At 34.3% G+C, this 16,985-nt stretch overlaps 1 pseudogene; it reads right to left on the minus strand.

The window, feature by feature from the left end:
- Positions 1–2,224: 2,224 nt before the first annotated feature.
- Positions 2,225–16,985, minus strand: part of LOC140502596 (protein MANBAL pseudogene) — a 39,310-nt pseudogene continuing 24,549 nt past the window's right edge.

Below are 16,985 nucleotides of genomic sequence, written 5' to 3' on the forward strand. Positions count from 1 at the left end.
ATAATCATCATGAAAAAGATCGTATCAAGTTACTGTATCATATGTAAATCAAAGGATATATCTTTTTTAATGAAGTTATACTAAGACTTATTTTTTTCTGAAGTCAGCATATAATTTAGTATATTATAGAAATAAATATAAAACTTGAACAGTCTGAAATACATACACACACACACACGCATACATGCATGCATTCACTCACTTTTTCCTTTATGGGAAACTTTTTTTTAATAGGACACCTCAGAGGAAAGGAAAAGATGAAGAAGAAGGGTTTGTGGAAAAGGAAATGAGAGACAAAGCAGAGACATACTGAGGAAACAAAAGAAGAGGCTTACAAGAATTTATATTTTCTTCTGTTATATTCATTTCCCTCATGAAAAACCTCAAACCATTAGGACAGACTTTAGCATTCTGAAATAGTGTCATAATGTATAAATTTATTAAATGATAGATTTTTCATGATGAAACTCTTGAAATCCAATTAATTTTTACATTGGCACAAAATATTTTGAAATGCCTATTATGGCTCATAAAATGTCATGAGTGGGACAAGAGTAATTGAGGCCCAAAAAAAGTTTAACTAGATCTACCTGTTTCATCTGTTGATTTAGAAGTATTGAGGCCTGATAACAACACATGCAAACAGATTTGAAATCCCGTTTTATTTCTCATACAATAAAACCTTGTTAGTATGAGGACATGTTTCTTGGCATCCCTATTGCTGACAATCTTCCTCTATTCCCAGAGAACTATATTAGCATAACAAATTTCTCCCTTCTCTGGTGATTTGAAGTGTCTGCTCATTTCCATTTTCTTACTTTGCAAAGTAAACAAGTCACTGGAAACAGGAATGTGAAGAGAGAAAAAGAACCACGGAGACAGACTGTTGATTTTTCCCCTCTTTGATCGTTATTGTTAAAGAGAAAAAAGCCAGCTACCACTGCTGAAGGAGGCCTTAGTGGCTGTCTGTCAGATGGAACACAGAGGGACCCATAAGCCACCATCCAGGCATGAGGTTGCTCATAGAAGGGACAATCATTGTTAAAGGCTTTCTGTTTATGTAGGCCTACATAACAAAAACTTCCATTCCAAAAGAAAATGTAAAGAATTGAGGGTAAGAGGAGAGTTTTGAGATTGTGGCTAGACAAAATTTTTTATGTAAAAAACTGGGATTTTAGTAGAATATAAGAGCACAAGAATCAAGAGTACAACACTATAGTAAGCAGGCTAGCATTGTATTACTTATCAGAAACATCATGTTTAGAAAGAGGGAAGTGGAATTCCTTATGATTTGATCAAATTTTTTGTAGAGTAACATATTGCATTCTGGACTTCACATATTGGGAAAAAATGTCGACAAATTTCAGTGTCTCCAAAGAAGAATGGTTAGGATGGTAAAAGTACAAGATGACTAATGAATTTCTTAAAACAGCAGACACATTTCTACTAGGATGTAGAAAAAAATCACTGTTATTGATCATATGAAGGGGTATAATGTAAAAATGAGGTAACACTTGTTCTGCCTGGTCCCTGATAATGGAAATAGGAGCAGGGAGTAGATATTGCAGATACATAGGTTTAGGGTTATTGTAAGGGCAAACTTCCTTTAAAAATAGAGCACTCCTAAAAGTGCTTTAAAAAGTCAGTACAGTGGAAAATACTATCCAAAAATAAGGGCATCTGGATGACATTTCCATCTCTATAGATCCCTCTTTCATTTTCATTTCACACTGAAAATTCTTCATGACATGATCAATCACTTTGATGTGTCTTCTTTGTTTTAATGCCTTATTTGATATTAATAATTACAAGATCATCAGACTTATTTCTGTTGTTACATATTTCCAAAAATTTGATAATTCTCACTTGTTTAGAAAATCATCTTGTTGAAGGAGAAATAAAAAAAAAAGTTTTAGTGCTTTATGAAATTACATCTTTCTACTAGACTGCAAATAATAAGGAAAGTGAATTCTTTCTTATTTTTCATCTTTTAGTCAACTGTATGATGGAATAAAGGAGAATGAAGAGTAGAGGATAATGGAAATTATGAACTCAAATCCTTGAAAGGAGGGTGACATTCTCAATACAGCTGGGCTTTATGCTTATCTTTGGTATTTTTTCCTCTCATTCAAATATAGGTAATCACTTTCCACAAAAATGTCTATCTTCTAGTACAGTTCTCCTTTATAGATATTAGGTTTAGTACAGAGGTGTTTATGATCTTTCATTTCTTCAATGACATTACTGTTTCTTCTATAATGATCTCTAGTACTTTTACTCCAAATGTGAATACTCCACTGTCTTTTATGAAGGAACGAGTTTGCTGTATAAACCATTATACATAAATTGAAATGTTCAAACATTTTGTTGATCTTTTTCTAGTTTCATTCCTGAAAGTTCCAGTATGACTCTTTCTTTTAACTCATGACTCTACTCAAGCTTTCTATAAATTTGCTTTGTGTTCACAATTCCTTGATGTCTAATCAAGTGATATTTCTCACTTATACATTTTTTTTCCTGTTAGATTTTAATGGCCATGTTCTAAAGGAACTGAAGAATCTAAAAGAATGATGCCTTTTGTTGCTATCTATCTCTTCCTTACAATGAGATGAAAAATTTGCTAGCTGAGGAAGTTTTGTACTTTTATATGTAAATATATAACCAAAGGAAGTACATAATAAATGTAAAACAATATATTTGTTAATTGATTGAGCATTTCCATGGAAGTAGATTCCCCTGAGAAGTTCAATAAATTTTTTAGCCACTATAATTGCTACATAATTATTTCTTATTCTGGTTTAATATGCATCTTTTGTAAATTTAACACACTAGCCCTAGTTTTATTTTTCCATAGTTACAAGAAAGAAGGCTAATCACTTTTTTTATGTGACAAATCATTAAATATTTGCAAGAAACTTTGTTTCCATTTAATTCTCCTCATTTCTCAATGAAACAGTCCAATTATTTATCACATTTTTTATCCCAAATGTACATTTCTGGAACATTCATCATTTTGGTTGCCCATGTCTGAATACAAAATTTGCCAGATTTGTTTCTACAATGGAGTAGTAAGAACTAGTATGATAAAACAAATGTGGACATTAAATTACAGATCATTCATCATTGTTTTTACCAGTTCTTTAAAACAGCATATCTGTTTTATTCTGGAGTTTAATGCTAATTTTGAAGCTAGGGTTTATTTTTAACTTGGAATTTTGATTTTATAGATTCTCCTTTCTATAGAAGAATGGTTGTAACTTTATAAAATATACTGTATAGTTTTTAATATGTCTGTCCTTACACTTATTTTCTGAATAAATAATATTTTAAAAATAAATGTCATTAGAAGGTTGACATAACGCAGTAACCAAATTTTGAATTAAGTGATAACTGTAGATATATAAATATTTACCTGGTTCCACCAAATACATGCTGAATACTACTGTAACAAATGATATTACATACTAAATGATTTTTTGAAAGCTATATAGATTCTAATTATGTGTTTAAATAGCTCATATATTCTCCTTTTATCTGCCTGCTAAGATTTGGCTTTAGTAGTGTTACTTAGGGAATTTTTTCCCTTTTTTTCTTTTTATGTGTTTTTTTTTATCTGAAGGTTAACAAGTTTTAAAAGTGTGAAATCACTACACTGTTAGAATATACTATCAAATGAACTTTTATAATATTTTAAGGCATTTCATTCACATAATGAAACGTGAAATGAGTTACACTTTGTAGAAAGTGTGTTTCAGATCACAAATTATCTTCCATTTCTAAGCAGGAATAAAACTGAAGATGTTAGAAAGAAACATAAAAAAATTGGTGCATGAAATAGAATAAAGCAACATCAAGAAGCCAGAGCTTCATTTTTCTTTTATTGATGTTATTTCATTTTTTTTCTCCAAACTTGTTAGAAGCTGCACTCGAACTTTAAAGGAAAATGAATGGATTGCAGATTAATAATGATTATGTGGGCTTTCATGGAACTCATGGTAGTAAAATGTTTATTTGATATATAAAATTAATCACATGCTCATTTTGCATAACAATTTAGAGAACCCCTTTAGTTATTACACCAAACATCATAGCACTTATTATCTTTTAGTATCAATTCTCCCACTGATACCAAGACAGTCTTAGTAAATTAAAAGCCTCAGTAACTGAATATTGTGGATGAAAAAAAGTTGACTTCTTTTTAAGTCATTCATCAGACACATCCAACTCTATATTTCTTAAACAATGTGCCAATTTGAAACTAATACATGGCTCATTGAGGTTATCATTCTATTTATGGGTATTATTTCTAGGAAAATGTCATTATTTCAAGTACAGTTGTTAAACCAGAGAAAAATATAAAGATCCTACTCCATTCTTGAACCCCTTTACTATTTTTTTTTACTTTTGAAAATAATTATTTTTGTGTGATTTCATTTGAATATCACTTAGTTTTGATAAACACTTCTACTATTTTATCTAAGCATATTGGAAAACACAGGAAAATTTTCGAAGTTATTTTCAAAGTGTTTACTTCTCACACATGTTTGTGATAGCAATAAATTAATAATCATTTATTAGTCACCATTCATGTGCCAGACACTGGGATAAGTACTTGTATCAGTAAGCACCCCAACATACAAAGGAGTGGGCCTACTACAACAGGTTCTTACATCTGCATTCATAAAAGGAAAGCAACCTTCAAGGGATTAACAATCATTATAATCAAGCACATGTATCATTCCTTTAACCAGGTACATTCAGTTAGTTCAGGAAGTCAGTACCCTGAAATTTCAAAGAAAATACAGAGAAATGAAAAGATCAACAGACCTGATTCCTCTGCCTGAGTTCAACAGACAATTGGACCCCATCTGTCTGACCATAGTTACCAGAGAGGGAAGCACGACATGGATTCTCAAAGTCAGGGGGCTTCCTAGCAGCTTCTCAGAGTCCTCACCTGGCTGAACAAACAATTCCTTTCAGTAAGCCCCAAAGTAATTAACAGACATGGCTGCCTCTGACTGACCATATTTCAACAGATCCAGCTGTCTGACAATTGTTACCACAGAGGGAAGCACTAATATCTGGGTTCTCAAATCAGGAGAAATCCTTAGAGTTTTCTCAGAGTCCTCATCTGGTACTCAAACCTTCTTACAAAAACTAAGCCTCAAAGTAAAACTTCACCCTCGAAGTATTTATACTGTTTGTAGAGCCACAGGGCATCCCAACCATAGAGAACCAGTGCCTCATTAACAAAATCTGTGGGTATTCTTGCAAATCTTCTGTAATCAAACTTTCCTTAATGTGCAGACCCATTAATGGGTGGGGAAGATCTTTAATTCCATTAACAATACAAATACAGATAATGTTTTTAATTAAAGAATCTCTTGTTTCTGGACTTTACTCCATGTAAAGACTCTTGATTAATAAAGGCAAGATTCAGTCAGAGGCACTTGACTATACTAAAACAAAAACAGCAAAAGATCCTGTTTTTATTACCATCACAGTACTCAGAAAAACATAAAGGTAAATGACAGTTCATTTATTTTTGAAGCTCTCATTCTAATTGTCAAGATAAATGCAAATAATTGTATAGAGTACAAGTTGGAAATGATCCACAGAAAAACTACTGGAATTCATAGAAATTGGAAAAGGCATCCTGTAGGTTATAAGAGCTTAATTCACTTGTAAGTGATTATTACCGTTTGTCTTATCTGAATCTTTTCAATATGTTAAGTAGTTCTTTAGAGTCTAAACCAAGGTATTTATTAAACACAGAGCTTTGCAGTTAATATTTTCTCAGAAAATTTTCTTTCTTTGGAAGTATTTTTGCAGTAGCAATAGCAATAGTAATGAAAAGCAACATGGAAGACTAGAGTGAGAATTGGCTTCAGAATGAGGAAGACCTGAGTTTAAGTTTTGTCTTTGGCATATACTTACCCCTGAGAAGATCTTCACCTGTAAATATCCCTAGGGTGTTTTCACTGTGTTCTCAAGTAGAAACATTTATCTCTACCAAATAAAGGGGAACAAGGTGGGATTGCATGTGTAGGAAAAAGTCTAAATAGCTCAACTTTTTTTCCAGGTATAGACTCCAATACAGTAAAAAGCACAGCCATAATTTTTACCACTGTTCCTTATCACTCTGTGGAAAAATCGAGAAAAGAAGAATAACCCTCTCAGGAGCACAATACACAGTTTTCTTTGAACAAGAAGTCTACTGTTCTCTATTTATTCATTTGTGGTTTGAAAAGCTCCAAGTATAATTTGCCTTCAAAATAAATGGGGAAGCTACAGTAAAAGGGCATGTTTTGAGGATAAGTGAGGGATGAGATGCTATGAGTTCAATTTTTACAATATTTAGCATAGGGTTACATAAAGTCCTATGGGTAAAATCAATCAAGTGTCTAACAATTTGAGAAACATCATTGAAGTTTGAGTCAAGTTCAGGACTTCAGATATCTATTTCTCACTAAAGATAGATATACACAACATATAAGGATATATATGTGTGTACGTACATGCATAGTTTTACATGTGCATGTATATACACACGTATATACACATACTCATATACACACATAAATTTATATTAGTCATCCACAATTTGGTGATACTTGAATGAAGCCATGGGATAAAATAGAACCATGTAGGGAAAAAACATGCTAGATAGAATACTAAAGGAATAGGTTTAGGTGACATATTTTAGGTATAGGATAATATTAATGAGGAGGGCATAAAAAAGTCTTCAAATACTCAGACAAGTAGAAAGAAAACCAAGATCATAGAAATCATAGGAAAAAAGAGAAGGGTCTACTTGGACAGAGCCACAGAGAGCTCAAGTAGGATACAAACTAAATAAAAGTCTTTGTATTTGGAGATATAAACTTCCTTGGAGAAAACTCTTTCAACAGAGTGGTTCAGTGGAATCCGGATTTTATGAGCTGAGGAAGAAGTGGAGGAAATCACTGAAGACTGTTTTGTTTTGTTTTTCTAGCAATTTTGCAGTCACAAGTATTAGAAATTTATGATTGTATCTTTAGGAGGCAGTAGAATCCAGGGCCACTAACTGAATATGTGTGTGAGTTGAGGGAGAAGGAATCTATAAAGAGGGAGATCCCAATGATCACATAAAAAATATGAGACTTGAGAGATCCAGAAAGGAAGAGGATAATATATTCTCAGACAAGAAGGAAGGAAGGAATAGTCAGAAATTTTAGCAACCTTTTCCTCTGCTTTGAATGATCCCTCCTACATTATTCCCTTTCTTTCTCTGCATCTGTTACTTGTGAGTATTCCAAAGCATGATTCTTTGCCTATTATTTTCCAATTATGCTATTTTCTTTTTGGGAGTTTATGGCCATTTGTTCCTATTTTTCATTTTGTGTGTCTTGTATTTATCATATCAGAGTAAAGAGAGATTTTTTTTTTTCAGTTAAAAAGTGATGGGTTCATGTCCTAATATGAGAAGCAACTGAAATGAAATTTTAGTGAAGACATTTCAGGAGAAGGCATTACAATTAAAAATATACTTCTTTAAATTACCGTCCCAAAGAAGTAATAGGAGAAAAAACTCCACTTCTTAGCGAGTGAAAAGCATCATTAAACATCTATTGATAAGAAACTCTGCAAGAACCTCTCCTGCTTTTAGCTTCCTAAAATTATCTAGCCTTTTCTCACTCTAATATATGGTCATAATTTTGATAATTATTTGTTTTGTTGCTCTCTGTAAATGAAAAGTTACCTTCACAATCAGAATAGCTGGTATTAATAAGAAAGAAGTCTTCACCAACTGAAATGTCCATATTATTTGAGTAGATCTGTTTTGGAGAGCAGAAAAGGAAACATTGATTACTCTTGCACTTTTCTTGCCACGGTACTGCCAGACATTTTAATCTTTCCTTAGAATATTTGCTAAAATCACAGAATATTTCATTTTTTTGGTCACTTCATATGAGGCATATCTTTTTTTTTAATTAAGAGAAGAAGATACTTGAAGACAAGAAGTGTGGGAAGAGGAAAATGAAATCTGTAAAGTAAATAAGGGAAATTCTTTTTCAGAGAAAAAAACTTCCGAGTTTTTTTTAATCTGAATGCTCCCGTGCAGGTACTGCATTTTTCTGACAAAAGAAACAGGTTCGTTGCCTATATTGACAAAAAGTAAATCATTGTGCTTAAAATTCTTATCGAAATCAGTGGGATTTTGTGTTTACAGGACATTCTCAGAGTGCAAAGCAGAGAGAAGTTAACTGTGTTCACAATTAATTTGTTAATGTAAAGGCCCTCTATAAAACAAATTAATGTTTGATTTAACAATTAATTAAGCAATTAATGTTTAAAAAAATATCCAACACAATCATATCCTGTGTTTGCTTCTTCTTTTTTTCAATTCTTCCTTCTCTTCTACTTTTTCACTTACGCTTAATTCTTATCTTAATTATATTTAAACAATTTTAAACATATGGATGTATGCATGTATCCATGTAAGTATGCGTGCATGTATATTAGTTTCAGCTCTTAATCCAACCATTCTGGGAAGCAATTTGAAATTATGTTCAAAGGGTTACAGAACTGTAACCTTTTATCCAATAAGACCACTACTCGATCTAAATTCCAAAAATATTTTTGGAAAAAAATGGAATAAGACCTATATGTACAAAATATTTGTGGCAGTTTTTTTTTGTACTGACAATTAATTGAAAATTGAGTGAATGCCCATCCATTGGGGAATGGCTTAAGATGTTGTGATATATTCATGTAAGGAAATATCATTGCAATATAAGGATTAAGGAGCAAGATGCTTTCAGAAAATTCTAGAAAGATTTGCATAAACTGATGAAAAGAGAAGTCAGCAGAACCAGGAAAACAACATACACAATAAGAGCAACATTGTGTGATGATCAACTACAGATGACTTCACTAATCTCACAAAATAGGGATCCAAAGCAATTCCAAAGGAGTTATGATCAAAAATGTTATCCAACTACAGAAAAAAAATTTGTGTAGTCCTAAATCAGATTGAAATATACTATTTTTTTCAAATTCTTTGTTGTTTTTATGGTTTGTGTTTTCTTTTCAATGACTAATATGAAAATATGTTTTACATGAATGCACATGTATGACCTATACTAAATTGCTTCCTTTCTTTAGGAGGGAGGTAGGAAGGGAGTGAGGAAGAGAATTTTGAACTCAAAATTTTAAAATTAATGCTAAAAATGTTTTTACATGTAACTGAAAAACATAAAGTATTCCATAAAATAAAATCAAATATTGAGTTCAAAATATTCTGCCTCCTTCATTCTTCCCTCCCTACCCTACTCAACTTTTTAGAAGGCAATTTGTTTTAGATTACACATGAATAGTCATGCAAAATATATTTATATTTACCAGGGTACAAAAGAAAAGGCAAACCAAAATAAATCCAAGAATAATGTGGGAAAAGTTTAAACACATGTTTCATTCTGCATTCAGACTTCATTAATTTTTTTCTCTGAAGGTAGATAGCATTTTTCATCATAAGTCCTTCAGAATTGTCTTGAGTCTTTAAACTGCTGAGAATGGCTAAGTCATTCACAAAACTGTGAACGACTTGTTTGTCACACAATATTGCCATTATTTTGTGCAGAGTTCTATCAGTTCTGCTCACGTCACTGTGCATCAGTTCATGTAACACTTCTTATATTTTTAGTTCAACATCTTGATCATCATTTCTCATAGTACAATAGTATCCCATCACAATCATATACCTTAACTTGTTCATCTATTCCCCAGTTGATGGGCATCACTTCAATTTTATATATATTTTAATATAACTTTAATACTTTTCATTTTTTTCTTTAGTCTGCCTGTAAACTTCAGTTCTGTTCCTGGTGTGGAGGAGATACTCTCCAAGTTTTCAGGCCTTTCTTTCTGTCATTTTTAGAACTAGCTCTTCGTTCAGTGCTTCCAAAGTGGTATGATCTAAGGAAATGTATAGTTACTGCTCTCCTGGCCTGTGCTCTGGCCTTTACTGAGGAAGGGATCTTCTTTTCCTGTAACCATCAGTGCTAGCTCTCCTCCTGGCTCTGAGACTGTGAGCAGGTACCACATTCTCCTGATGCCCCAAATTGTATTTCTCCCCTCTCTCTTGGAATGGTAAGCGACCACAAGCACTCCTCTATGCCCTGGAACTATAGTCAGAGTCATTGTTTCCCTCTTGCCAAGGGCTGTGACTCCTTTTGGCCCTGAGATTGTGACTCAGAACTGCACATGGACAATTAACAGGGTCCTGAACTTAGTGCCAGCCAAGGATACCCTTCAATTTCTTTCTGACCAACCTCTCTCATCTGTAGGCTGAGAACTTCTGAATCATCTGCTACTGTCAATGTAGGTGCCTCCAAGACCCTTTCCTGGTGTAAGAGAAGGCCTGAGCTGGCTGAGCTGTAGGCCTGACCACAACCCATGTGAGACAGATCTTTCTCACCCATTTCCAAAGTTTTCTTTCACTGGAAAATTGTGTCACTTGAATGTGAATTGGTACTGCTGCTCCAGAAATTTATTAGAGGCTTTATTTGAGAATTGGTTGGAGGGGAATTTGATGTAACTCAGCTGAGTGCAGTTAGAGAATTCCTTGACTAAAATACAGGTAATTTTCAAAATTATCTCCTTACTCACTATTAATTTAATAACACAATATCACAATTCCATTCAAAACTCATAAGATGTGTTATTTAGCTATTACTTGGAATTGGGGAACTCTCAATGATATGGGCTCACTGGTGAAGAACTTGAGTTTCCCCAGAAAATAAGTAATTTTTTTTTTTTTGGTCTATTGGTTTCTTTGGATCTAATGAATTTGTAGACAAGTATTCAGAAGGAAACTGAAAAATTCTCTATTCAAGTTATTGATCTCTAGTTTAATTGAAGTTTCACTATCAGGATCTTGCTAAAAATTTGGAAAAAAAATAAAACAGAATCTAATTTAAATATCTATGATGGTAGATATTTGTTCATACCCTATACATTGATTTTTATACCATAGTAGATTATCTTGCCCATTTCATATTTCAGGAAATGGAGACTGCATAATTGATACTGATGGAAGAATTAAGTAAGTGAAGACAATCCAAGTGAATTTTAACTATGATAACGGGAATTTATTTATTCCATACAATTTTTTGAAATTTAATATTTTTATTAGTTTAATAATTTTCATTAATAATTTAATTAATAAAATTTATAAAAACTAGTAATTTAATTAATTTAATAATTTTGCTAATAAATTCACAACACAGTTTAAGAATCTTGTGATAGTTCTATTCAAATCAGGCTGTCATGTAGGAGAGGTATTAGTCTTATTTTGCTTGGCATGGGAAAGTAAAGCCAGAAATGGTAAATCCAAAGAAGTAAATATAGGTTTCATGTCAAGAAAAACACAAATGGAACTTCCTTAGAATTTTAGCAAAACATGAGTGGAAAGTTCTTTCTTTGAACTTAGAGGTTGAGACTTGTAGGCCACATAATGGAAAGGGTAGAGGATTAGATATTTTTTCTAATCCTCACAATGTGTCAGAACCTTACTAAATAAGAAATACGTGATATAAGTAAAGCATCTGTCTCCACAATCTAAGTGACCAAGAACCACCTCCCTCACAATGAAATAACAACCTAATGAATTAAGCAAAAAGAAAAAAAGCCAAACAACAAAAACAAAAACAAACTGATGCCTTACACCCTTATTAGGCATTCCTTCCCCCACACAGTGTCACAACTTCTCAAAAGGAACCATAGGTTTGTGCACTGAGATTTAATCAGCAGCTCCTTCACTCTAATCTCTTTTACCTCCATTCACATTCACACAAAGATTTCCACTCATATTGAAGAGAAGTGGGTTTTACTTTATTTGCTTAACTCAGAGTGAAAAAAGACTAAAATAGTTAGATGACTGAATAAAATGAAGAAGTGGGAGGGGAAATATAATTAAAATAACTAGAAAATGCATATGACATTTTGGTTAGCAATCTAAAAAATCACATAAAATAGTTTGAAATATATTTATTTTAGCTTTTTATTAATTTGTTTGCTTTCAGTTTTAAACAATCACTTACATAAGTTAAAAATTTTCTACCCTCCCTCTGCTCTCCCTTCCCAAGATGGCAGGCAATCTTATATGGGTTCTGCAAACACATTTTTTTTTTCATGTTTTAAATTTAGTTATTTATTTTTGGATTTTGGAATTAATTTCCACAAGATTTTGAGTTCCAAATTTTCTGCCCATCTCTCCCCTCCCACAACCCCACAAAACCATCCATTCTGATTACCCTTTTCCCAATCTGATCTCCCTTCTATCACACCCCTCCTTTCCCTTATTCCAATCTTCTGTCTTTTCTAAAAGGGCAAAATAGATTTCTATACACCATTACCCATATTTCTTATTTCACAGTTGCATGCAAAAACAATTCGCAACATTCATTCCTAAAACTTTTTGTTCCACCTTCTCTCCCATGGTACCTTCCCACCCATTCCAACTGAGAAGGCAAACAATTCAATATAGACTATATGTTTGTAGTTTTGCAAAACAATAGTCACATTGTGAAGGACTAACTATATCTCCCCCCATCCTATGCTGCCCCACCATTGAATCTATTCTCTTTTCTGACCTTGTCCTTCCCCTAAAGTGTGTACTTTTAATTAGTCCCTCCTCCCATTTAACTTTCCTTCTATCATCCTCCCACCCCACTTATCCCCATGTCCTCTATTTTTCTGTAGTGTAAGATAGATTTTCATACCAAATTGAGTGTACATGTTATTCTCTCCTTAAGCCAAATGTGATGAGACAAAGCTTCACTTTTTCCCTATCACCTCCCCCTTTTTCCCTTCCATTAGAAAAGCTTTGTCTTGTCTTTTTTATGAGAGATAATTTGACCCATTCCATTTCTCCTTTTCTCCTTCCAAAATATTCCTCTCTCACCCTTTAATTGTATTTTTTTAGATATCATCCCTTCCTACTCAAATCACCCTTTGCCCTATACATATATATATATATATATATATATATATATATATATATATATATATATATATATATATATATATATATATATATATATGTGTGTGTGTGTGTGTGTGTGTGTGTGTGTGTGTGTGTGTGTGTGTGTGTATCTGTGTATCTGTGTGTGAATGCATGGGTCTGTGTATATAATCCTTCCAACTACCCAAATACTCACAAAAGTTTCAAGAGTTACAATTATTATCTTTCCATGTAGGAATGTAAATAGTTCACCTTTAGTAAGTCCCTTATGATTTCTACTCCCTGTTTACCTTTTCAGGCTTCTCTTGATTCTTGTATTTGAAAGTCAAATTTTCTACTCAACTCTGGTTTTTTCATCAAGAATGCTTGAAAGTCAAGATGGCGGAGTGAGAGCAATGACTCACCTAAGCTCTTGGACAAACTCCTTCAGACACCTCTGAAAGGAGAATCTGACTGAATTGTGGAGGTGCAGAATCCAGTGGGAGATAGACTGTGATGAATTCAGAGCCCACACTAGACTGGAAGATCCACGGGAAGGATCTGTTCCTTGGGGGTGAGACCTCAGCACACAGCACAGCATGGTCAGCATAGTGGAGCAGAACGGACCCAAGAAAACTTAGAGTGTTGGGCAGAACTGGCAGAGTGGCACTGAGGGCAGGAGATAAGCTGAACTGAGCCAGTGAGAGCTGCTGAGCGCCAGATATCAGTGCAGCAGCTCCTGAGACCTTCAGCCTGAAGATTAAACTTTGGCAAGTCACCTACTTGAACTTCCGGGAACCAGGATGGTGGAGTGATCAGTAAATGCTCTCTCTTCCCCCCTTGATGACTGTGAAAGAACCATAAAATATTTCCCCAGAAAAGTCCTGGATCAGCAGGAACAGCAGAAGGGGGCAAATAGTCTCATAACACATGAGGCTAGGAAAATAGCTAAGGGGGATTACTCCTAATGTGGCAGAGGAAAACTGGAAGGACAGAGGACCCAGGGCAGAGAAAACTTGCACTAGGACCCAGGAAAGCCTCAGTGCCAGGAGAGGAACCCCAGGAGGGGTGGGAACATGCATTAGCATCTAAAAGTGCCTCAGCCCTCTAGGGTAAATGGGAAGACAATAGGGCAGCTGGGATCACCATCCCTTGAGCTTGCATTTGCCTCAGTTCAGCTGAGAAGTTCTCCTGTGACCAGACCATTCCTCTCCCACACTTAACAAGCCAACCAGGGTTGATCAGGGAAACAAAAACCAAAAATCTGCTTTTAGCTTTTTCACATATCAGCTCAACACAAAGTTCTGCAGCTTCTGACTGGAAGAATCCGAAGCCACAACACTCAAACAACATCATGAACAAGAAAAAGCAGAAGGGTGAAAAAACCACAGAATCTTTCTGTGGGGATAAGGACCAAAACACAAACACCAAAGAGGTCAGAGCTGAGACTACTTCCATCTGAAACTTCATAAGGGACTATGAACTGCTCACAAGCACAAGCAGCTCTCCTGGAACAGCTGAAGAAGGAAATAGAAGAGAAACTGGTCAATGATTTTAAAATTATAAAAAAAGAATTCACTGATAAGAACATTTCTTTCAAAAGGAAAATTGAACAAATGGAAAAGGAAGTTCAAAAATTAACTGAAGAAAATAACTCCCTAAAAGGAACAGTTGATCAAATGGAAAAAGAAACCCAAAACCTAACTGGGAAAATCGGTCAAATGGAAAAGGAAGCACAAAACCTAACTGGGAAAATTGGTTGAATGGAAAAGGAAGTACAAAAATTAACTGGAGAAAATAGCTCCTTAAAAGGAAAAATTGGTCAGATGGAAAAGGAGATGCAAAGGTTAACTGAAGAAAACAATTTGATAAAGATTAGAATTGGGCAAGTAGAAACTAATGACTCAATGAGACAGCAAGAATCAGTCAAACAAAATCTAAAGAATGAAAAGATAGAAGAAAATGTAAAGTGTTTAATTGGAAAAACAACGGACCTGGAAAATAGATCCAGGAGAGAAAATTTAAGTATTGGCCTGCCAGAAACCCATGATGAAAAAAGAGTTTGGACAATAACTTCCAGGAAATCATGAAGGAAAACTGACCAGAAGTGCTAGATTCAGAAGGCAAAATAGAAAGAATCTACTGTTCCCCTCACGGAAGGGATCCCAAACTCAAAACCCCAAGAAATATCGTCGCCAAATTCCAGAGCTATCAAGTGAAGGAGAAAATACTACAAGCAGCCAGAAAGAAACAATTCAAATATCAAGGAGATACAATCAGAATCAGACAGGACCTTGCAGCTTCTACATTAAAAGATAGAAAGAACTGGAATCCAACATTCCAAAAGGGAGAAGAGTTGGAACTACAACCAAGGATCAATTACCCAGCAAAGTTCAGCATAACATTTCAGGCAAGGAGAAAGTCATTCAACCAAATAAGGGATTTCCAGAGCTTCCTAACCAAAACGCCAGAACTCAATAGACAATTCGATCTTCAAATGCAGGTCTCAAGAGAATCATAAAAAGGTAAACGGAGTGGGGGGGGAAACAAAAACAAAAACTTATTACCCAATTAGGGCAAACTGTTTACCTCCATATAAGGGAAGATGATACCTGTTAATCTTGAGAATTGTGCAGCTATTATGATGAAAGGGATATACATAGAGGGAATGGGTATAAAGTAAATGATTTCATGTTAAAAATATGATTTAAATATGAGAAGGGATTGTAATAGGAGGTGTGAAAAGGAGGAAGAAGAAAATGGCAAATTACATCACAGGAAGAAGTACAAAATTATAGTAGAGGGAAAGAGGGGAGGGAGATGAGCATTGTTTAAGAGGTACTCTCATCTGATTTGATTAAAGGAAGAAATAATAAACTTAAGTAGATAATCCTAACTAGCTCTATAGGCAGTAGGAGGGGAAGGGGGAAGAAAGAGGAGGGAAGCTAAAAGGGAGGGAAGAATCAATAAGAGTAAAGGGGAATAAAAGGGAGGGTGGCTAAAAGAAGGAGGGGAAGGCTGCAGGAGGAGGGGAAAAGTGAATTCTATTGAGGAGGGGAAGGGAGACAGGAGAGCTAAAAGCACAAATGGTGGGAAAGAGGATAGAGGGAAATACACAGATTGTAATCATAACTGTGAATGTGAATGGAACGAATTCTCCCATAAAACGGGGATGGATAGCAGAATGGATTAAAAAGCATAATCCAACAATATGCTGCTTACAAGAAACACATTTGAAACAGGGGGATACACATAGGATAAAAGTCAAATAATGGAACAGAATATATTGTGCTTCAGCTCATGTAAGAAAGGCAGGAGTAGCAATCCTAATCTCAGACAAAGCAAAAGCAGAAATAGATCTAATCAAAAGGGATAAGGATGGAAACTATATCTTGCTAAAAGGCACCATAGACAATGAAGCAATATCATTTATAAACACATATGCTCCAAGTGGTATAGCATCCAGATTCTTAGAGGAGAAGTTGGGGGAGTTGAAGGAAGAAATTGACAGCAAAAGTATACTAGTGGGGGACCTCAACCTCTCACTCTCTGAATTCGATAAATAAAGAAGAAAGAGGTTAAGGAGGTAAATAAAACTCTGGATAAGCTAGATATGATAGATCTTTGGAGAAAATTGAATGGGAATAGAAAGGAGAATAACTTTTTCTCAACCATACATGGAACATTTACAAAAATTTACCATTTTCTAAGAGATAAAAATCTCACAATCCAGTGCAGAAAGTTAGAGATAATCAATGCATCCTTCTCAGATCATAATGCAATAAAAATTACACATAATAAAGGGCCATGGAAAGATAAACTAAAAATCAATTGGAAACTTAATAATCTAATCCTAAAGAAGGAATGGGTTAAAGAAGAAATCATGGAAACAATCAACAATTTCATTCAAGAGAATGACAATAATGAGACAACATATCAAATGTTATGGGATACTGCAAAAGCAGTTCTTAGGGGAAGTTTTACATCTTTGAATGCCCAC

Source organism: Notamacropus eugenii, chromosome 4 (genome assembly GCF_028372415.1).
Source record: "Notamacropus eugenii isolate mMacEug1 chromosome 4, mMacEug1.pri_v2, whole genome shotgun sequence".
Taxonomy (NCBI): domain Eukaryota; kingdom Metazoa; phylum Chordata; class Mammalia; order Diprotodontia; family Macropodidae; genus Notamacropus; species Notamacropus eugenii.